This window comes from Ursus maritimus, unplaced genomic scaffold (assembly GCF_017311325.1).
Source record: "Ursus maritimus isolate PB19 unplaced genomic scaffold, ASM1731132v1 scaffold_22, whole genome shotgun sequence".
Lineage (NCBI taxonomy): Eukaryota > Metazoa > Chordata > Mammalia > Carnivora > Ursidae > Ursus > Ursus maritimus.
The window spans coordinates 43,056,852-43,079,788 of record NW_024424675.1 but is presented as its reverse complement, the minus strand read 5'-3'; the positions used below and the strand labels follow the sequence as shown (position 1 = coordinate 43,079,788).

At 45.6% G+C, this 22,937-nt stretch overlaps 1 long non-coding RNA gene across 1 annotated transcript in view; it reads left to right on the top strand.

Moving 5' to 3' along the window:
* The window catches only part of LOC103670944, a 64,390-nt gene that overhangs the window by 20,941 nt on the left and 20,512 nt on the right, over positions 1-22,937 (top strand). The window contains exon 2 of the long non-coding RNA XR_570692.1: positions 5,015-5,097. This is a non-coding gene — a long non-coding RNA (uncharacterized LOC103670944). The remainder of the gene's footprint in view (positions 1-5,014; positions 5,098-22,937) is intronic.

Below are 22,937 nucleotides of genomic sequence, written 5' to 3'. Positions count from 1 at the left end.
GCATAAATGCGACTTATTACTATTAATTAATCCTAGGGATGATGACCCAGTTTCTGCCACCATGAGGGAAGACATGGAGACCCAGAGAGAAAGATCGATTGGAAAGGCCACTGGGCGCTGGCAGGGCTGCACTGAAACCAGCCTTTGGCCAAAATCCATCCTGCTGCACAGCCGTGTGGCCATGACAGCCCCTGGACTTTGTAAAGGAAGAACGGTGGACAAGTTTCCCGAAATGAATACTCCTTGAGCCTATTTCCCTAGGACAGCTTGTCTTTTCTGAGGCTGTTTTGAAATAACAAGTGGAAATGCAGTGATTTCTCTGGGAGCGCCTCCCCACCCCCTCACTCTAACGAGCCCCTAGAAGGGGCTCTGTCCAGCAGCAACCTCTAGGGAAGACATAGCTGTGACCCCACGGAAGAGCTGGAACTTTCTCTGCAGATGCAATGTGTCTTTCTTCCAGGATAGGATGAGGTAGGGAGGGGAGGGGGATGGAGGGAGGGAAAGGGAGGGGGGAGCTGCCCTGGAAACCTGGACCTCCAGCAGCCCCATAGCTGGCCTCGGATTCAAAGGGAACTAGCTGCAGATCGCCTCCTGGAAGAAGGAGGATGCCAAGATGATATTCTCTTTTCCTGTGAAGTCACCTGGCCCCAGTGCTCTGATGTTCTCCAGAAGGTTCCCTCTGGCAGGAAGAGAAGGTGGAAATCCCTGGAAGGGGAGGAGGGGCTGGAAAGAAATGGAGGAGTGGGCACCAGAAAAAAACCTGTCGGTTTCTATGAAGACTTGAGGCTGGAGTTCCTCCCCTGTGGCTGTAGCTGTTTCAGAGGGATGGAGGCACCTGGACAGTGAGGACAATGACGATGACCGGGAGGGGAAACACCCTCCCATGGTGCCCTGGGGTGGGGGCGGATGTGCAAGGGCTGAAGATGGGGGCCAGACTCTGGCTCAGGAGCCTTGGTCTGGGGGCTCCATCTTCCTGCTGCTAAGACACTCAGGAAAGAGCCAGTTCCATGGAAGATTATCCTCAGAAAACTAAGAAAAAGTGGGTCCCCATTCAGCCACAGAAGGGCCATGTGATCTGGGTGGGTTGTGCACACAGACCAGATTTCTGGTTGAAGAGCGCAGACATCTGCGTGTGCCTTCCTTCCTCCCTCCTCCTCCCTTCCCTCCTCCCTTCCTCTTTCCTCCCTTGCCTCCCATCCCTTTCCGCCTCCTTTCTCCCCTCTCCCTCCTCCCTCCATCCCCTGCTTCTCCCTCCTTCCTCCCTCTCTTCCTTCCCTTCCTCTTTCCCTTCAGTCCACAAACATTAGTCAGGCACCTACTGGCCCCTGCACTCTGTGTTGGGCACTAGAGTAATTCCAAGGGGAAGAAGACAAGGTCCATTTTCTCGTGGGAGTCATGGGCTGTCAGGGAGACAGACCTGACCCCAAAAGAGGCCAAGCCACGTGCTCTACGAGAGGTGCGTGTGCGCTGCCTGGCGTGCGGATCGACCCCTGCCTCTTACTTGCTGGCTGCCTGGAGGTTGGGCTCCCAATGACACTGTGAGCATACTCGTCTCCCTTGAACATTTGATCTGTTCCAATAAAATCCTATTCATCTGAACGCCAGTTGCTGAAAATTCATAAATGAGGCAGATTTTGATGGAGCACCTCGCAGTTTTGGCCGCAGGTGGAGGCGTCTTCTGCCACCTTCTGGGGTGAGAGCTCGTTCTGCCCCTCCCCCGGGGTACCCTGCCGCTAGCCAGCGGGCTGCCACGCTTCAGAGGAACGCGCTTCAGTCTCATGCTCGGACACAGTCCTCTACGTGGTCTGAACAAAACGCCTTCCTTGGGCAGCCGCCGGGACTGCTCAGGGGCTTCCTTAGCGCCCCTGGGTGCGTCTGAGAGCTCTCCTGCTGTTCCCCAGCGGGAAGGCCAGTGGCTGTTGTCCTGGTCATGGCAGATGCAAGTGGCAAATGCCCTCTTCCACTTTGGGCCCACGTGGGCTCTTGTCACTGTCCGTGTGGGCTGCCCAGACGCTGAGGGCCGTGGGCTCGAGGGGCTGCCTTCATGGAAGGACCACTGTGTGGCTGGGTGGGTCATTAGGGCAGCCTTACCCCAACGTCTCTGAATGCTTTCTTCTAAACGAATCTCAGTGAAAGATGAGCTGTCCCAAGGCGTGAGGCCATACCTTGCATTTCTCTTCTGGGGGAAGTAAACTCTGATGGGTATTTTCTCCTGTAATTCACACCTGCCTTGTTTGCCTGCCCCCAAACACACCTGGAATCTCCTTAGAGCCCGCATGGTCTCCGTGGAGTCGGCACCACCCATCTTCAGGGATGGCAGCCGGGTCCATCCCCTTGCCCACCGTGATGGGCTCAGGGGTGTGCGGTGACCAAGTTTTGGCCTATGAGAGCTTAGAACCTGGACTTCTGCTGGGACTGGCAGGGAAGAAGTTGTTCTCTTCTCTGGGGACTGGACCCTAGAACGTTCTTTTCACTCCAAGCATCTGGGAATTCATATTTCAGACCTTTTGATGTGTCTATCAAGTATGGATTAAAAAGCTTCCCTGGCATTTCATGTTTTTGGTTACTTCCAGTCATTCGACAGTTTCCATTCTTGACTGCGAAGGCTCTCGTTCTTCCAACCCTTTCTCCCTGGCAGGAACGACGCTGCTCAATTGTTTCGGCCTCCATTTGCAAAACGTGTAGCAAGCTGGGCATCGTCAATGTCTTCGCTTCTTCCCCTGGCACAGGTGGTTTCAGTCCAGCAGCAATGGACTCTGGTCCCCACTGGTCTAGCTGATGTTCTCCCACTTTCTGGCTGGGGGCTGTGCCCGAGCCCCAGGCACGCACCAGCATTGACTGATGTGCCCTGTAAGTCCGTTGATTTTGCAAGGGTCACACTCCCTTCTCTTGCTTTGGGTCTGCCCCCAACTTTCATGGTTTTCTTCTTTTCCTTGGCCCTGTGGCAGCTGCGACAGGATCACACCTTGAATTAGGACCCAGACATCTGCACCAAATTTTAAATCTTTGGCATAATTTCAAGTGGGGTGGGGCAGGGAAAGGATGCTGGCCTCATCTGGGAGAAGGACTGTGGGTGATCAGAGCATTTTTTGTGGGGTGACCGGCTGGCTGAGTGCTGGTCTGGTCAGGCCGGCTGGGAGGATGTGGGAGGGACAGAGTGCAGGGCACCGAGGATCATGTCCACTCCTTCCTCCATGGTCACTCTGTGCCACAGCCTTGGAGGCACCCCCCCTCCCCCCCCACATACCATTTGTTTATCCAGCTTCCTTCATTTTCTTTTCCAAAGCTGTCTTTGTTTTTCTCATGCCTTTGTTTTCCTAGGAAAATGGAATACCCCTTTTCAAACCCTCTCTGACCCCGTAACCCCCTTGTGATTGGAATTACATTAAATTCACTTATTAATTCAGGAAACACTGGTATGTTTACAAATATTGAGTCTCCCCATCCAGACACACTGTTTGCTTCTCTGTGTATTGCGGTCTTCTAGAATGTTCTTTAATAAGATGTTGTGGGATTTTTCCTATAGATTTTGAGGTTATTTCTTAGTTTACTCCTAGCTATTTTATAATTAAAAAAAAAAGCGGTTGTGAAAAGACCATATCTATATGTTTATATGTTGAACGTTCAATATACATGTTTACTTCACGTGCCTGTCAAAGAGCGTGTTCTGGGATATGCTTATAAATTCAGTGTTTTTCTCTGTTTTCTAATTTCTTAATTTTTATTTTATCTTTATTAATTCCCTCTTGCTCTCCTTGGGTTCATTTTGTTCTTTTTTTAGCTCTTTGCTTTGACTGCTTTCTTCATTTAGTTTCGTTATTTCTTGTTCAAATATGAAAACATTTCAATCTCTCATTTCTTTTCTCAGAGCGCAGACTTGGCCACATCCCATACATTTTTATGTGGATTGTTGTTTCTATCATATTTTGTAAAAAAAAAAAAAAACCTTCTGATTTCAGTTTCGATTTCTTCTTTGGCTGAAGGAACTTCACAAAGTGATTTTTGGTTTCTGGCAGGTTGGAATTTTTTATTTGTTTTTTAAATTTTGCTTTATCCTTTCGCTGTAAGGTCAGAGAATGTCATCTGTTTAGCTTCTTCATGTTGATATGTATTAAAGTTTTCTTTTGGCCACGTGTATGATGTATATTTATAAACACCCACGAACATGTGAAAAAAATTGTATGTCCTCTGTCTTAGGGATACAGAGTTGACTACGTATCTATGTGTCATGCATTTCACAAATATTTATTGGTGGACTGGTGAGCATTACGCTGGGCATTGAAGAAAATGAGCAAGACAGACATTGTCTGAGCCCCCCACCCCAGCAGCCGCCAACGGGGCTAAAATACCTGTGGGCCGTTAAACAGGTAGTTACAAATACTGACCATACCTTTTGTGATGAGTCAGGTAGAGTGTTCATAGACGCCGGGAGGCATCCCAGAAGGTTTAAGCTTAATGACGTCTCGAATCTGTTTTCTTCCTAAATTTTAGCACTACGTTATTTAATGCGTGAAGGTTCCTGACTACTGTATCATCATTGTGGTTGCTGGCTTTTAGATACATCAATACAAAATAAACTCTTTGTCACACTTTATGCCTTGAATTCTATTGCTTAATCTTCCCACGAGTCCTTTCTTGGAGTTGTTTCTTTGGGTTCGCGGTATGTACACACACACAATATACACCTGTGTGTGTCTCTGCGTATCTCTGGTGTGTACCTCTTTATATTTTGTCTGGGGATGGTGTGATTTGATTTTAGGTATGTCTCTTGTAAGCAGCATATAAGCAGATATTCTTTTGGACGCCACTGATGACCTTCAATGCCCTTTATTCTCATTATAGGTGAAGTGAGGGCTTGGGCCACTTAGGTGAATGTTTAAGTAAATAATTAATTGTCTAACAGCCACCGCATCACTTGCCAGTGCCAGTCGCTGTTTTAAGCATTTCACATATGGTAAATCCGTGAATTCCAGAAGCAACACTCTGAGGTAGGAATTTTTATGCTCATTTGCAGGTGAAGAGACCAAACCTCAGAGAAGCCGGGGTCTCAGCGTGGCTGTGGTGCCTGGGAGATTCCATCCAGGCTCCAGAGAACAGGTGTGTAAACTCCACCCCACACTCCCTCTCCATTCCCACTTACTGGCCAGGAAACTGAGGCCAAAGGACGCTGGAAGTGGGAGAAACCAGGTAGGGGGGCCAACGGTGTCAGGTTTCCCAGGACCGAGAAGGTTCTGGGTGGCGGGGGAGGGACTTTCAGTGCTAAGACTTGGTCATCCCTGAGTATGGTCTCTGCCTCTTGCTCCGTGCTGACCCCCCGCCTCTGCCTCCTCCTGCTGTTGCCCTATGCAGTCCTATAAAGACATAGCTATGTGGAGGACAAGGTAATCTGGGGAACTGTCTGGAATTTGGGGGACATGCTCTGATTTATAGTAAACGGAGGGACTAGTCAGTTCATAGCTTCTTTTATGATTCTCACCCGCCTTCTCCCCGACACAGAGAAGTCCTGTGAGCAGCAGAGGACAATAGGGCCCTTCAGGGTGGGAGAAAGGGCCCTTTGATGACTGCCCAGGACCTCTGTCCTTTGAGGGACCCTCCTTGTCCTGGGGGTTGGGGGCTGTGGGAGGATCAGAGCTGGGATGATGACAGGGTTGGGTGGATATTAGGACAGCCTGTGGCCAAAACTAGGGGTGTGGGGGTCTCGGCAGGGAATGAAAGTAGGGGGCCCATCACAGGCCTGGGGGCTGTTTGGAGGCCGCCTGAGGAGGCCCAGTCCCCAGCGTGAGCTGGCCAGGTGGTGCCTGCTTGCTCAGATGGAACCTTCTCTGTAGGGCTTTTCAACTTCCTTCCAGAGAGAACCCCCCTGCCTTCTTGTAGCCCCCACATAGCCTGGGGGGGGCCTGTGACCCCACCCAAAAGAGAGCTATGGGTGCTTAATAGTGTTTGTCTATTGCAGAAAAATGGCCTGTCCTTGCCCTCCCTCCATCCCTCCCTCCTTTCCTTGACTAGATGGAACTCTAAAATGACTACTGGTTACCCACAGGACTAGCTAGCCATGATTGGATAGAGCCCATGAAAGCGTGTCCCGTGGAGGGTCTCTTTGCTGCCCTTTGAGGAGGGGAAGTAGGGAGTGGAAAGAGGTCACTCAGCTGTTGGCGGCTGTTCCCCAAGGCCCCTGAAGCCCCAGCCCAGGAGGAGGGTATCTGACGTCCTGATGTCCACAGCCACCTGCTGAGTTAGGGTCCCAGCTGTAGGGTCTCCATCCTCCTCCTCGCCCCTTTCTTGGGCAGGCCCTTCTCCTTGGACCCTCTGCACCTCCTCACAGATTGCAAATCCCGGTGTCTTATGTCTGAGACATTTCATTGCCTGGGCTGCTGGGGAAAGTCAAAGCGTCTTTTCATCTGGAATTCTTCCTGCTGGTGGCGGAGGTCACGTCTCATGGGAGGGGGTGAAGGTTGAGGGCAAGGTGGGGCCTCATCATGAACCTTGGGGCCCCTCAGTCTGGTGTGGACCTTGCTTGCCTCTGTCCTGATGAAGGCATCTCCCATACGTTCCTCCCCACTTCTGAATTCCTGGGCTTCCTTTTCCTCCATTTGGGCAGTGGGCTGGGGAGGGAGGTAGGAGAGGCCTCAAGGATACAAGGTGGGGTGCAGAGTGGCTCTAGGGGACTCCAGCCCAGCCTGGGTCAGGAAGGCTTCCTTGGGGGTGGCAGCAGCTAAGCTTGGAGCCGTGACATGACAGGAGGCAGAGGAGCCCCGTGCAGCTGGGAGGGGGTGTTGCACATCGTGGGTGGAATGATGAATGGAGCACGCCCCCATGAGCCTATCTACTCCACAGCAGAGTGTGTCCTGTGTCTGAGACTTCTCCCCACCTCCATGGGGCTACTGTGGCCCAGGACCCAGCTGGGATCCCTGCTGCTCTTCTAATCCCTCCTGGCCTGTCCCACCACAACCAAAGTGGTTGTGAAAAGAAAAATCAGATCACATCATGTGTTTGCCCAAAGCCTTCCGAGCCTCCCTGCTGCAGGTGTTCACACTCCTGACCTCTCCTGAAAGGCCAGTGACCCACTACTGCCTCCCTTCCCATTCACTCTGCTCTTGTCACTGACAAAGCACTGACTTGCTCACACCTCAGGGCCTTTGCACATGCTGTTCTCTTTGCTCTGCCCAGATGCCCCTCTGCTCCCCTCTCTCACTTCATTAAGGAGGGGGAGAGGACTCCCCACCCCATGTCCATATTCCCACCTCTCCATGTCCCACCCCTCCTACTTGATTCCTCCCCTGCTCTCTTCCTGGTATTCAGACTTGTTTCGCGTTGCATTATATATTTGCCTTCTACTTATTTAGTGTATCCCTTCTGCACAGGATCATACGCTCCTGGTCACCACTCAGTGCTTAGCATGTAGTTGATGCCTCGTAAAACATCCGTTGAATGAATGACCGGTGGGGAAACTGAATCCGTATGATGGAAATGCACGAGGCGGGACTGGATCATACGGGGCAGTGTTCTTCAGCCCTGGCCATATGTAGAATGCTTTCCAAAGATGCCTGTGGTCTTTTCTCCAGGCCGAGGGCAACAGGACAGGTAACACTGTAGGATTTGGGGTTTTCAGAGATCACCTTGGTTATAGCTCCAAGAGCACCCTGAGAGGAGGAGGTGTGGATGCAGGGAGCCCACTCAGGCTGAGACTGTGGGGGCTGCGGAGATGTCTGGGGCGCCGTGCTCCTTTCTACATTCTCAGGGCTGAGCATAGTTCCTGCTATAGAGCAGGGGACCCACAAACGTTTCCTGAGTGAAAGATGCATTCTTCCCATCCATCAGCTCCTGCAGAAATCCCTCTACCCGCTTCTCAATGTGTGGTCCCGGACTAACAGCTTTAGCCTCACCTGGGAGGATGTTAGAAATGCAGACAGGGTGTATCCCTGACCTACTCAACCAGAAGATTTGGGGCGTGGGTCTGGCAAGACAGACCATGTTTTAGCCAGCCCTCTGGGTGATGCACGGTCAAGTTTGAGAGCCCCTGCCGTAGAGTGACCATGTGGGTGCATTTCACATGGGGACCCGCATTTCAAGACCTTGTACAAATACCAATCTCCAGCAAAGCCCGTCGTGGGTGATGCCGCCAAAGCCTACATTGCCTTTCCTTTATCTGATCCTAAGATCTTAGAGTGTTATGGGAAATGGCTGTCAACTGGACTCAGCTCTTCTTTGGGTCTTTATTAAGCTCTTACTGCATCCTTAGGAAAATGCCAGGCACTCTGGGGGGGGGGGTTTCTGAGTCAGAGGCAGTTGGTGCTGTCAGTCTGGCCCCTCATCCGGTTGAGGCCTGTATTCCTTTCCTTGGGCTGGTGTAACAAAGTCCCACGAGCCCGTGGCTTAAGCAACAGAAATGTATTCTCTTACATTTCCGGAGGCCAGAAGTCTGAGACTGGATGTCGGTGGGGTTGGTTCCTTCTGGAAGCTCCGAGGGAGACCTGTTCCATGCCCCTCTCCTGGCTGCTGGTGGCTGCCGGCCCCCCTCTATCGCTGTCCTCACACAGACTTCCTCTCTTTGTCCTTGTGTCTCGATCTCCCTTTCCTCACCAGGTGCAGATCACCAGCGTTAGGGCCCACCTTAAGTCCGGGATGATGTCATCTTGAGCTCCTTAACTTGGTTACATCTCTAAGGACCCTGTTTCCAAATAAGTTTCCAGGGGTATGGCTTGGACGTATCCTTTGAGGGCTGCCTTTCTACCCACCCCTGGGAGTTAGGACCAAATCCCTGGAACAGCACTGGGACAGGCCAGGTGGTCCGGGGCTGGGGCTGCCTTCCCTCCGTCCAGAGAAGAGAGGACAATGGGAGTTTTCCCCCATAGCCAGAGATCCCCATGGCCGACAGTGAGTTTCCCACCCCTCGAAGCTGGGGGAACCACTTGCTGCATGTGTGCCGAGACATTCAGCCCCAGGCTCCTCCAACTTGGCCAATACTCAGAATCATGGGGCAGCTGGGCCCAAGCCCAGAGGTTGATCAATCTGTCTAGGGTGCAGCCTGGGGGTCGATACTTCTAGGAAGCTTCCCAGCCAGGTTTGGAAACTAATGCCTTAGCAGAAAAGGATGGTTCTATTAGACGAGGGTTGCCAGAAAAAATACAGGATGCCCACTTGGTGTTTGCATCTCAGATAAACAATGAACAGTTTTTTAGTGTAAATATGTCCCAGTATTATATACGACATACTTATGCTAAACAAATTATTCATCATTTATTTGAAATTCAAATTTAACTCACATATTGCACTTTTTTTTTCAACTAAAGCTTGCTATCCTATACTAGATGATTTTGGGGGAGGATTTCTTCCAATTTCAAGAGGCACAGAAGTGTCAAGGATTTATTGGGGCACTTTCTATGTTCCCAGGGCTGCTCTGGGCACCAGGAAAGCAGGAGGAAAGAGCCCCTGCCCTCGAGGACTGTATATTCTGGCTGGGGTGGGGAGTGGGTGCAAAGCTACAACATCTGGTAAATATACAAGGGCAAATGCCGCTGGCAAAGAGTCGCCCTGAAGAAAATAAGACAGTGACTGATGGGGGTGGGTTGATGAGGGTGGGAGTGAGCCAGAGTGGGCGGGCAGGGCGGGCGGCTCTGCGGGCAGCTCTGGGCTGAGACTCGGAGGAGGGGGAGCAGCCAGTCCTGAAAAGATGGTCCAGGACAGAAGAGCAAGTATGAAGGCCGGGAGGTGGGAGGGAGCCCAGCATGTCCCAGGAGGAGAAAGGAGGCCAACAAGGTGAAACAGAGTGAGCAGAGTGGTGGGGATGAAGGCACCTGCATTTCTGTGCATTCATGGGCAGGGGAAGCCATTGGAGGGCTTTGGCAAAGAAGCGACAAGATCGGTTGTGGGTGGTACAGAGGTCCGTGTGGCTGTCGCTGGGGAGTGGGTGGGAGGTGCGCAGAGCAGAAGTGCTGCGTCTCCCTCCAGCTGAGCGCGGCTGGTGAGCTGGGCTAGGAGGGAGTGGTGGAGCAACAGAGGAGTGGGAAGTTTTGATGGATGCTTTTGGGGTAGAGCAGGTAGGACTCATACTGAATTGGATGCAGGGATGAGGGAAAGCGTCTCAGGAGTGACTCCTGGGTTCTGGATGCTGGTGCCAGTTACTGCGATGGAGGAGGGGGAGGGGCAGGTTTGGGATGGGGGCTTGGGCTCAGGAATTCTGCACCAAGGACATCCCAGTGGGGAAAGGAGGACCAGGGTAGGTTTGTGTGCTGTCGGGGAGTGCCCTCTGCGTGTGTGCAGACTAGGGGGACGGGAGGGATTTGGCTGCTCTTTGGGGCGTGCCAACCCTCTCTACCCTGAAGCATGACGATAGTAAAACTTCTTCAACATGTCACTCCCCAGGCTCTAGGAATTTTGCAGCTCATGTGGTTGGCCAACCACCATGAGTTTTTAATGATAATAAACACGAACCTTGAGCAGAAGATGGGGAGCCCATCTGAAGGGGTGGACAGGAATTCAGGAGCCCACAGATTCCCAGAATTCTTTTCTGGGGCCACTGAGTCTGCTGTGTGTTTTCCATGAATCTTGGTGAGGACAACTGAAAACATCTTATTGAATTGTTCCGATATCTTCCTTTAGGTTGGTCCAATGCAGGGCATGGGAAGGCAGAGAAATACCTAGGCTGGTGGGTTCCCTCTTGATAAGAAATCTCTTCTTAGTGGTCAATGCACTGTCTGGGCAAACAGAAGAGTCCAACCTTCCAGTCTGGCTTGGAACTGGCCACAGCAGGGACATGCCGTTCTCAGAAAAGTCCCTGAGATGAGAGTTGCTCCTTGAGGTTCTTGCAAAGCAAATCCTAAAGAATGCATTCAGCTGTAGGTTACAGCAGCTCCACCCACCCTGCGTTCTCTATAAGCAAGACCATGGGTAGACGAGTTGTTGGTTCTGGGCTGAGCTTCCAACTATGTCCTTAGGGATCCAGCCTTTTCTATCTTTCTGTTTCACCGTTCTTGGCATATTGACTTATTTTTCTCATGCTTTTGCCTCATGGTCACAAGATGGTGGCCATAGCTCCAGGTGTTGCATGTGAGTTCAAGGCAAGAAGTGGGGAGGGTTGTGTTAGTCACATGACTCCTTTAACAAAAAAAGAAAAGTTTTCCCAGAAAACCCACCATCAGATTTTTACTTGGAACCAAATCGCAAGACCACTCCTACCTGCAAGGGAGGCTGAAAGAATGGGAAGCCGGATTTCTGAATTGGCTTGGATATTTCATGTCCCATTGCTAGCTGTTGATGCCCAAATCCCACCTGGGATCTGTTCACAAAGAAGAAAGGGGATGGATTTTGGGCAGGGATCTGGGAGTATCTCCTATGCTATGCTGTCCTCAACACTGACCTGCCAGTGTCTGGGGAAAACAGAGGTGGCTGGTGTGAACCTTCCCCTGTAGAACGGTCTACCTACACATAAATGCGAATCAGTCAGGAAGGACCAGACCCAGGTTCTACACTGAGCACTGTGGACACATGAGTTAAATAGGAGTGATGGTTATTAAGTGCTTACTGTATGCCTACAATTAGACGGTAAGGCAGGATTTTAGTTTCTATCTCAAGAACGCTATGACGTGTACTCTTCTTATTTTCACTATGCAAATGAGGAAACTCAGGCTTTTCAGAATAACTTGCCCAAGGTCAGATAAATGACAAGAGGCAGAGTGAGGATGCAAAGAGTTTGTTTCTTGAATCCAGGCTTTGAACAACTCAGCACCGGTCTCTCCTCCCAGGGAAATCTGGTGTGTTCAGTGTTCTTGCATCTGAGAGGAGATCACAGAGCACAGGACACAGGGACTTGGGGCCACAGTCATGCTACACTAGCTTTCTGTGCCAGACAGCAGGCTTCACAACCCGTGATCACGGGATTTTTATGGATGTCTGTCTCCCCCATTAACATGTGCTCATGGACACAGGGAATATATCTGCCCCATTCATTGTTGTATCTTCTGAAAATAAGCAGGATGCTCAAAAATGAGTCACAGACCTGAAGTCACTGTAGCAGATGCTGCAAAATGCAGATGTTGCTTTGCAATCGAGCTGCAACATACACAGGCAACTCTAAGTAGTGAGCTCTGGGGTGAAAAAGAGCAAGGATTTTCAAAAAATTTAACAAACTATAATGATTTTCTGAAGCAACATTGGGCTGGCCAGCTAGCAATAGAATCAGAATAAGTAAATAATGGCGCTTTGGATCTGGTCACCTGGCTGGAGTTCTGGGCTCAGACCACGAGGGGGCAGCACTCGAGAGATGATGCTCTCAGGTATGTGTTGCCTTCTCCCCTAGGGATTTTGCAGTCAGACTCTTTCATTTGGCTGGTTTCTCTTCTGTCCAAGAACAAGAAAGTACTAGAATCCTTAGAATTAATTTTTACAGCAGTTAAAGCTCAGAAAGGAGAGTTGGGGTGCAGCTAGAAGTAGTCCAGGAAGGCTGCCTGGTAGAGGTGGATCTTGGTCTGGATGGGTCAAGGTCACTTGTGCCAACTTCACAATTCAGTTCACCAGTGTGGTGCGATCCTGTCGTAGGTGCAAGACAGGGACATCACATGGTGCCTCTTGGGGCAGGGTACAGTTTGGTTGGGGACCCAAGAGGATGCTCACATAGCTATAATGTAAGAAGTCGATAAAGGCAACAAAGAAAAGATAAAAAGTTCAGATTTATCTTGACTGATGGGAGCTGGAGAAGGATCTCAGAAAAGGGGGCATTGCAGCTGGACCCCGAGGAGCGGGTGTCATTAATCAGGGTGGCTGGTGGGGTCTCACCCCGAGCTCTTTCCACCTGAGCTGAGAAGTGACATAAAGAAAGCACTTACCACGTGGGGTGTGTGTGCACGCACGTGTGCGTGTGCGTGCATGTGTGTGTTTGCACACCCAGCAGTGTGCTTAAGAATGCAAACTTCAGTCTGGTGCAAATCTGACTTCAAGTCCCAGCTTGGCTGTTACTAAGCTGTGTCACCCTGAAACTATTTAACCTTTTTGTACTTATATTTTCTCACCTACAACATGGGGCATAATATCTGTATTTACCTCATAGGTTGTTCTGTGGGTAGATCACATAAACAAGGAAAAAAATTGTCAATATCCTGGGATCAAAATTCCAAATCACTTATGACCTGGGAAGAGAAAGCAATAAAGGCATATATTCATTCATTTAACAGATATTTATAAAGTGCCTACTATGTGCCAGGCACTATGCCAGGCCCTTGAGATATAACAGACTGAAAAAAGGTAAATATTCCTGCCCTCATGGAGCTGGTGCAGAAGGATAGTAGACAAATAACCCAATCTATAGCAGGTCAGGAGGCCCTAAGTTTTATGGAGGAGATAGGTCAGGAAGGAAGGTAGGAAGTACCAGTTTGGAGGGAGGGGTGCTTTTGTAAATAGTTTGCTCAAGGACGTGGCCTGAGGGCTTGCCTTGGGGATAGAGGTGGTAATATTTATTTATTTTAAAATAAATATTAATTATATTTATAATTATTAATAATATATAATTAATAATATATAATTATTAATAATAATTAAAATATTTATTTGTAAATATTTTAAAATTTTTGATACCAACAGAAAAATATAGATTTAAATGTATTTGGTAAAACCTTTAAAGACAAACAGTAATCAGATTTCCAAAGTCCAAGAGGAAGAGGGGAAACAAGGAAAACTTAATTCAGTAAAAATAAAGGAAAGAAAACACATAGTAAGAATAAAACGAAACTTGATGGCAAATGTATGTTATCAAACAGGTGGATTTATAGAGACTCTCAGATTTGATTTAAAGAGCAAAGCCAAAGTGTTACCAAGAGACATACAATAGAATGACCCAGAGAGGTTAATGATAAACAGATGAGTGAGGATCAATTAGGCATCGCAATGGGAAAAGCAAGTCGGGGTGGAAACGCTAAGATTGGATTGGGTAGAACTGAAAGCCAAAGGCAGTAAACAGGAAAAAGAGAAATATTTTGTATTGATAAAATCTACAATCCACCAGGGAGACATACAGGCATGAATCTTAACACACCAAACGTTTCACTGAGTGCAGATGCTAATATGAGATCTTGACAGAGCCAGGATCATGGTAATAACAGGCTCCAGTATTCCCCTTTCGGAATTCTGTAGATCACATGAACCAAAAAGCAGATGAAGAATTTCAACAACACAATTAACAAGCTTGATTAATAAATTATGAACACAACTTTGTCCAAAGGAACAACCCCATTCTCCTCTGCTACTGAGTATTCTCAACGTTAAGTAATGGCCTTGGCTTACTGGTAGGCTCTTAGCTGCAATGAGCAGAAACCTGGACTCACACACAGGGTTAAACTAGGAGGAAAAGTGCGAGCCCACATGCAGGAGGTCTGGGAAGGGTGGGCACCAGGGTGACAGGGGTCTTCTGCCTCTGCACTCTCCTGTCCTTGACAATGCCTCTATCCTCAGGCTGTGGAGGGGATTAACAACTGAGGCAGAAGCCCCTTTGTTCCCATCCACTGGGAAAGAGGGAGGAACTTCTCTTCCAATCATGGAATAAAAGTCCTTCTTTTTGGTCAGATTTGAACTAACTGGTGTCACATACCTGCCCTTGAATCTAAACAATTTTGCCAAGAGACAGATTGGCTTAACCCTGGAAACTAGGGCAAGATAGATGGAATCATCATGATCGGCCAAGATCACTCATGACCCACCCCTAGAGCTGCATGGAGTCAGTTTCCCTATGGGCTGCCCAAAGACAGGGGCTCCTAGGGCAAAATTAAGCTTGGGGTGGGAGGGAGGAAGGGGAGAAGAATGCTGAAAAGGAATCTGTGGAGACCATGACTCCGGCTGGGAAGAAAATGCTAACAAATTCCAAAAGGAGATTACTTACAGGCCACTTCCTCTGCCAATAATGTTTTATGATTTTTGTAAGAAAACCAGGTTCTCTCCCCCTCCTTAAAAAATGAAAATATATATTATACACAATAAAGGGGACAAACATTAAATGTACACCTTGATGAATTTTTGCACATGTGAAACCACCTAGAACCTCCTAGAGATTCCCCTGAACTGCTTCCTGGTCAGTGTTCCCTCCCCAGAGACAGCCACAGTTCTAACCCATCGCCACAGATTAGTTTGTCTGTTCTCGAATCTTACACAAATGGAATGATGTAGCATGTTCTGTGCGGTGTCTGGCTTCTTTTGTTCCACATGATGTGGATAACATTTATCCATTCTGTTGTATGTATCATTCTCGTGATTTAATTCTATGTAGTATTCCTTTGTATGAATTTACTACAATTTAATGAAATTTTCTCTAGTTGATAGACAAATTCACTGGGAAATTTTAAGCCATACTCCTCTAAATAATTTTTATATCAAGGAGGAAATAAATCCTTAAATATTAGCTCTTTTAAATATTCATATATTATAGCAACAACTTGGATGTAGCCAAAGCTATATTCAGAGGAAAATCCGTAGCCTAAAATACTTTTATTATTAAAAAAAAAATGAGTGGATATGAATGAACTGACAATTCAACCAAATAATATAGGAAGGAAACAATACAAATAAACCAGGAAACAGAAGGTTCTTAGAGATTAAAGCAGAAATTAATAAAGAAAAATAATAAGGTTGGGGCACCTGGATGGCTCAGTTGGTTAAGCGTCTGCCTTTGGCTCAGGTCATGATCCCAGGGTCCTGGGATCAAGCCCCGTGTTAGGCTCATTCCTCAGTGGGGAGCCTGCTTCTCCCTCTCCTTCTGCTGCTTCCCCTGCTTGTGCTCTCTTGCTTGCTCTCTCTGTCAAATAAACAAATAAATAAAATAAAATCTTAAAAAAAGGAAAAATAATAAAGTTAATAAATAGTTCATTATTTCAAGAGACTAATAAAATAGACACCACCTCATAAACTTGTGTTATAAAAAGAGTAAAACAAATATTTGCAACATAAAAAAGAGAAAGTATATATGATCCCAGATATACACAAGATTTTAAAAATTATAAGCAAATATTTTTAAATCTAGTGAAATATTAAAGGACTTTCTTAAATAGTATAAATATGTAAAATTGACACAGAAGACTTAAAAAATCCCTACCCAGAACAACCATAGGAGAAATTTAAAGTACATCAGAGATCTATCATAAAAAATACTCGAAGTGAATTTGATTTTATGTGGGTTCAAGCTAATCTTCAAAGAAGAGAGAATTCCATTTGAACTTCATCAGATCATTGAAAAAGAGCAAAATCTTCTCAATTAATTTAATGAGGCTGGAAAACTCTGGACAGCCCACTTTGATAAACCGGCTCACAAACAAAGCCTCACAGGGCAAGGGAGGACCGCTTGGCACTGGGTTCTGGCCCAGGTATCACCACTTGGAAATATGGGCTCTGATTGGCAGCATCTGGTTTTTCAAAGAAGGCCAACAATTGAATGTTTGTGTGTCATTTTCCAATTTTTCTGTGTTGGCAACAAATGCATTTTTTTTTAACACCCAACATGGACTAAAGCAAATTTGCTGACTGGCTTTGTACACCATTTTGCAACTTTTATTCAAATGGTCTTGGACCTATGATTTGAAGCAGGGAGCCAAAGATGCTGGTCCTCACTGTCACCTTCAGTTTCTCTGAAAAGAAAGCCTAATTCTGCACTGTTTAGTAGGGATATAATGTGAGCCACATGTATAACTTTAAATTTTCTAGCAAAAAAAAAAAAAAGAAAGAAAGAAAAAGAAAAGAAAATGTGCTAAAAATAGAAACAGATGAAATTAATTTTTATTTATTTTATTTATTTATTTATTTATTTATTTATTTATTTAAAGATTTTATTTATTTAGTTGACAGAGATAGAGACAGCCAGCGAGAGAGGGAACACAAGCAGGGGGAGTGGGAGAGGAAGAAGCAGGCTCATAGCAGAAGAGCCTGATGTGGGGCTCGATCCCGTAACGCCGGGATCACGCCCTGAGCCAAAGGCAGACGCTCAACCGCTGTGCCACCCAGGCGCCCCTAATTTTTAAAATATGTTTTATGTATATCCAAAATGTATCATTTCACCATGTAAAAATAGAAAAATTACTGGTGAGATATTTTGCCTTCTTTTTGTTTTGTTTGAATTCTTGAAAATCCAGTGTGCGTATTTTATACTTCAATTTACCCACGAAGTTTTTATCAAAAAAAGTTGATCTCTATTTAGATTTTTTTAAAGTTTACAGTTGAAAAAACTAGACTCCTATATCTAGTTACTCTAGATCTAAATTATTCCAAACATGCCAAAAAGCTTTCCAATAACTAAATTGTGCATAAAATGTCATTTTCCTTTAATATTTGCATCTCCATTGACAAAACTGGACCATCTTTTTAAAAAGCAATTTGACTTTGAAGCAAAAGCAGATGAGTTTTAAAAACAGTTGGAAGTAAGTAAATTTACTAACTCTTGTGCTAACTCAGTGTTATCAACGCTGAATTCAATAAAAGCATCCCTTCAATGGAAAAGCAACTTTAAATTTATCATTATCAACAAAGAGCTCTTCAAATTTTTCTTATAGTTTTTTTTTTTGCAGCCAATTTACATAACGCTGTCAATTGCGACTAAAATCTTCTACATATTGATTCATGCTGGAGAAATATGAGTCATTTTTATTGATTTGGATTATGAAAGGTTTAAATCTCAGCATAAATTCTTGTACCTGTCTAGCGAGGTACAAGCTTCTCTTCTTTTGGAGCTTAAAGTTTAGCTCTTTCTCATGTTGTGTGATAACAATGAGAAAACTTTAAATCAAACCACCATTTTTTGTTTGGTTGGTTTTAGTCTTTGATTGTTGAATATTTGGCAGGCATATCTTTTGTTTCAAAGAAATCTTGAATTGGAATTAACGTTACAGCAAATCTGTGTAAAACTCATGACTCGACAAATAAGCAAAGAACACAAGATCGTTAAATTTATTGTCTTCTCCTTCTTTCTGAGTTCTATAAACTGATGATGATTCATAGAATTTGTACATAAATCCTAAATGACTTTAAGTCTTGAATCCATGACACTTTTCAGAGTCTTCTCCAGGAAACGGAATGCAAATATTTTATGTGTATCACAGAGTGAAACAGAACATGAAGGGAAACATCAGTCTCAGGTTTTAAAATTCCAGTAAATCTGAATTTTTGATTTAACAAAGCTGAAGCATCATCTGTCGTCATAGAAACGAAATTTGTTATTTCTAGCTGAAATTCTATTCTGACAGATGTAGAAAATGCAAAAGTATCTATGCCAAGAGTTTGATGTTTTTAAAACCAAGATAATTTTTTAGAACAATTTTAAGTTCACAGAAAAACTGAGGCGAAGGTACAGAGATTGCCCATCTACACCCCTTCCCCCCTCTTCCCCCAGCCTTCTCCATTAGCAGCGCCCTCCACTAGAAGGGCACTCTTGTTACCATTGGTGAACCTACACTGACACATCAAAATCACCCACAGTCTATAGTTTACATTACGGTTCACTCTTGGTGCTGTCCATTCTACGGATTCTATGGGTTTGTCTATGGGTATGACACGTGTCCATCTTTATGGTATGCCCTGAAAATCCTCTGTGCTCTGCTTTCATCCCTCCCAGCAAATGCCCCCCAATCCCTGACACATATTAGTCTTTTAACTATCTCCATAATTTTGCCTTTTTCAGAAAGTCATACAGTTAGACTCATACGGGATGTAGCCTTTTCAAATTGGCTTCTTTTACGTAGTATTATGCACTTACTAGTCTTCCACATCTTTTTATAGCTTGATACCTCATTTCTTTTTAGACCTGAATAGTGTTCCATTGTCTGGATGGACCACAGCTTGCTTATCCACTCACCTACTGAAGGACACCTTGGTTTCTTCCAAGTTTTGCTAACGATGAACAAAGTGGCTATAAATACCCATGTGTAGGTTTTCGTGTAGATGTAAGTTTTCTACTCTTTTGGGTAAATAGAAGGAGGTATGAGTGCTGGATTGTATGGTAAAAGTATGTTTAGATTTGTAAGAAACCATCAAACTGTCTTCCAGAATGGTTGTGCCATTTTGCATTCCCAGCAGCATGAATGAGCGTTCCTGGTGCTCCACGTCCTTGCCAGCATCTGGTGTCATCAACGTTCTGGATTTTGGCCACTCTCAGAGGTGTGTGGTGCTATCTCATTGTTTTAATTTGCATTTCCCTGATGACCTATGATGTGGAGCATCTTTTCACATGCTTACTTGTCATCTGTGCATCTTCTTTGGTAAGGGGTCTGTTCAGGGCTTTGGACCATTTTTAAATTGAGTTGTTTGTTTTCTTATTGTTGAGTTTTAAGAGCTCTTTGCATGCTTTGGATAACAGTCTGTATCAGGTGTGTCATTTGCAAATATTTTCTCCCTGTCTGTGGCTTGTTTCCTCATTCCCTCGACATTGTCTTTCACTGAGCAAAGGTTTTTAATTTTAATGAAATCTAGCTGATTGGTTATTTCTGTCACAGATGGTGCCTTTGGTGTCGTATCTACAAAGCCATTGCCAAACCTAAGGGCATCTAGGTGTTCTCCTGTGTTAGCTTCCTGGGGTTTTATAGTTTTGCAGTTTGCACTTAGGTCTATGATCCGTTGTGAGTTAATTTTTGTGATGAGTATAAGGTCTGTGTCTAGATACCTTTTTTTTTTGGCATGTGGATACCCAGCTGTTTCAACCCTATTTTTTGAGAACTTATTTTTGCTCCATAGTATTGCTTTTGTTATTTTTTCAAAGGTTAGTTGATTAGAGTTATGGGGGTGAATTTCTGGGCTCTTTGTTTTGTTCCATTGATTTGTCTATTACTTCATCTATATCACACTGTCTTGATTATTGTGGCTTTATAGTAAGTCTTGGAATCAGGTAGTGTCTGTCCTCCAACTTCGTTCTTCTTCTAGATTGTCTTGGCTGCTCTGGGTCTTCTTTCCATATGCACTTTAGAATCGGTTTGTCAATTTCCACAAAATGACTTGGGATTGCATCAGTAGATCAAGTTTGGAAGAACTCACATCTTGACAATATCGAGTCTTCCTAACCATCCACAGGGAGCACGCTCCATTTATTTCGTTCTTCCTTGATTTTCTTCATCAGAATGTAGTGGTTTTCCTCATTTAGATCTTGAACATACTCGGTGAAATTTCTAAATAAGTATTTCATTTTGGGGGGTGCTAATGTAAGTAGTATTGTGTTTCTAATTTCAAATTCTACCTGTTCATTGCTGGTGTATAAGAAAGGGGTTGAGCTTTGCATATTAACCTGTATCCAGCAACCCTGTTATAATTGCTATTAGTTTCAGCTTTTTTATATCTGCTCTTTCAGAGTTTCTGCATAGACAATCATGTCATCTGTGAACAAAGACAGTTTTATTTTTTCCTTCCCAATCCCTATACCTTTTGTTTCCTTTTCTTGTCCTTATTGCATTAGCTGAGACTTCCAATCTTTGATATTTTTAGAAAGGTTTTGAATTCTATAGTCAACTGTTTGCTGGTTTAATTGAAGATCTTATCCTTTTGGCAACATACCTTTTTAAATGTTTTCCCCATATTCTAACAAAAGTTTTTTTAACTGACACAATAATTAAAAAAATCATTTCTCCACCTTAAATGGTTTCCTTTTTCTGTGCAAGTATTGGGTCATTTTATAGCTGGCCAGAGTTGCAAGCTCAGATCCTGTTAAAATTCATTAAATTTTTTTTTATTTAGAAATTTTATTTCTTTCTGATTCTAGTTGGCTTTTGTTGATTCTTTTTGACTGTTGGGAGGAAATTTCTTTTCAAATCCATTATGTGTTTGCTAAAAGTGTCTATTACTATTGTCCACTTTACTATCTTTTACCCAACAAACAAAAAACGTTTTTCCCTCACCAAATCAAATTGCAATTACCATTCATCCCAAAATTTGTGACATCTCACATTGTCTTTATGGTTCTCCATGTCTACTAGATTCTGCATCAGTAGGGATTCCTCCATTTTAAACCTAAAAATCTGTTTATACTTCTATTTAACTAGAAAAATAACAATTCTATTAAAATTAAAATAATAAGAATTTCCATTTAAGTACATACTTATCATGGTAATTTGTGCTATCTGCATACAATGTTTAGATAAAAACATCACAGTGTTACATTTGTGTGTAGAAAAATAATCATCCCGACTGAATCCATCCATGGATACCGTATAGGTCCATGACGTGTTTATGTGCAATATTCGAAGTTGTGCCCTTGCCCAACACCTGCACGATGCTCCAACAGCGTCCGATGGGATGAAAGGTTCTTGCGAACTGTACCGTGGTAGCTGGGATAATGGTTCTCTGAAGATGTCTGTATCCTAGTCCCTTCAGCCTGGGCCTATGTCCCTTACATGGCAAAGGGAAATAAGGTCACAGATGCAATGAAGGTTGCTGATCAGCTGACCTTGAAACGAGGAGACGTCCTGGATTATCAGGGTGGGCCCGATAAAATGAAAATTGTCCCTAAAAGGAAAGAACGCTTTGTGGTCAGAGGGAGTCAGGACAATGGAAGTATAGTCAGCAGGATCCCACACTGTCGCCTTTGAAGACAGAGGGAGATAGAACCAAGAATGTGGGTGGCCTCTGGAAGCTGGGAAAGCAGGCAAGGGGGTCCTCCTCGAGAGCCTCCGGGAAGGAACACAGCCCTGCGGACATCCTGATGGTAGCCTGCTGAGACCCACATCAGACTTCTGATCTCCAAAACTGCGAGAGAAAACATCGGTATTATTTTTAAGCTACACAATTTCTGGTGATTTATCATGGCAGCAATAGGAAACGAACACAGTAGTTCTACGAAACAACAAAGTCTTACAGAAACATATTTTACTGTTCGTTTTTCACATTCGAGTTTATTAAAAGTAAATAAAATAGAAAAACTCAGTTCTCCAGTTGCAGCTTCCATGTCGCAAGTGTTCAAAGACCAGGTGTCCCTAGTGACGGCCGAACTGGGTGGCCCAGGTCTCGGGGGTTGGAAGCTCTGAGGGCGGAGGGTGGGGCGTGCGAGGGACCCTATTTGCCATCGCCCCTAAAGTCTCTGGGGGCAGCCGACCTGTGTTTTGACTGCACAAGCTCTGAGAATGTGATTTAAATTTCAAGATCTGTTTCAGGGTTGTGTTTGGAGATGCCTATATTTTAGATGGTGTGCTGGCTGGTGAGGGGAGAGCGTCTTAATAGAAACTTAGATCTTTTGTTTTGGGGATTCAGATCTAAGATACAGCTTGTGGTTGCTGAATAAGCATTTGAGCCCCAGGATTTCCCACGAACTTTTCCAGGGCCTGACTCTGCTCCAAGCAGGATGTCTGGAAGGGCTGGTGAACCACACTATTTATCTATTGGTTTTGATTTCCATCTCTTCTTGGGGCATAGCTAAGCTAGAGAGGAAACCCATCTCCAGCCCCTACTCAGTGCAAGAACAGCCGGGGGTGGAGTCTGGGGGAGGGAGAGGGTTGAGCTGAAACAGCTGCAGGACTCGGAGAAACCAGGGACTGCCAAAAATGAGCAAAGAGAGGCTTTGGGCAGGGGACCAGCAGGGGAGAGGGAATGAGTCAGGGCCAGCTGGGGGTTCGCTGCTTGCTTCTGCGATCAAAGAAAACACCCAAGGGCCTGCTTAGAGCTTGAGGGGAAGGGGGTCATGGCCAGGGAGGGGTGGGGCGCACGGGCTCTTGGGAGTTTGTGGAGGAAACACAACTCCAGCGCTATTTCTGAAGTTCATCCCAGCAAAGACTGCAGCGTCTCAAGGATCTTTTGTCTTCTCTGCCCTCCCCTCCGCTCCCCTCCTTCTCCCCTGTCTCTCCTCCCCTCCTCCCTTCCCTCCCTGCCTTCCTGAATGTTCTTTCCTCAAAGCCACTGCCCCTCCTTTCTGTTCTCTCAGCTTCTTTCCCTTTCTTTTGCCCTTCTGCATTTCTACTCCCTCTCTTTCTCTCCTCTGGGACCATGGGCTTTGCCTCCTGGTG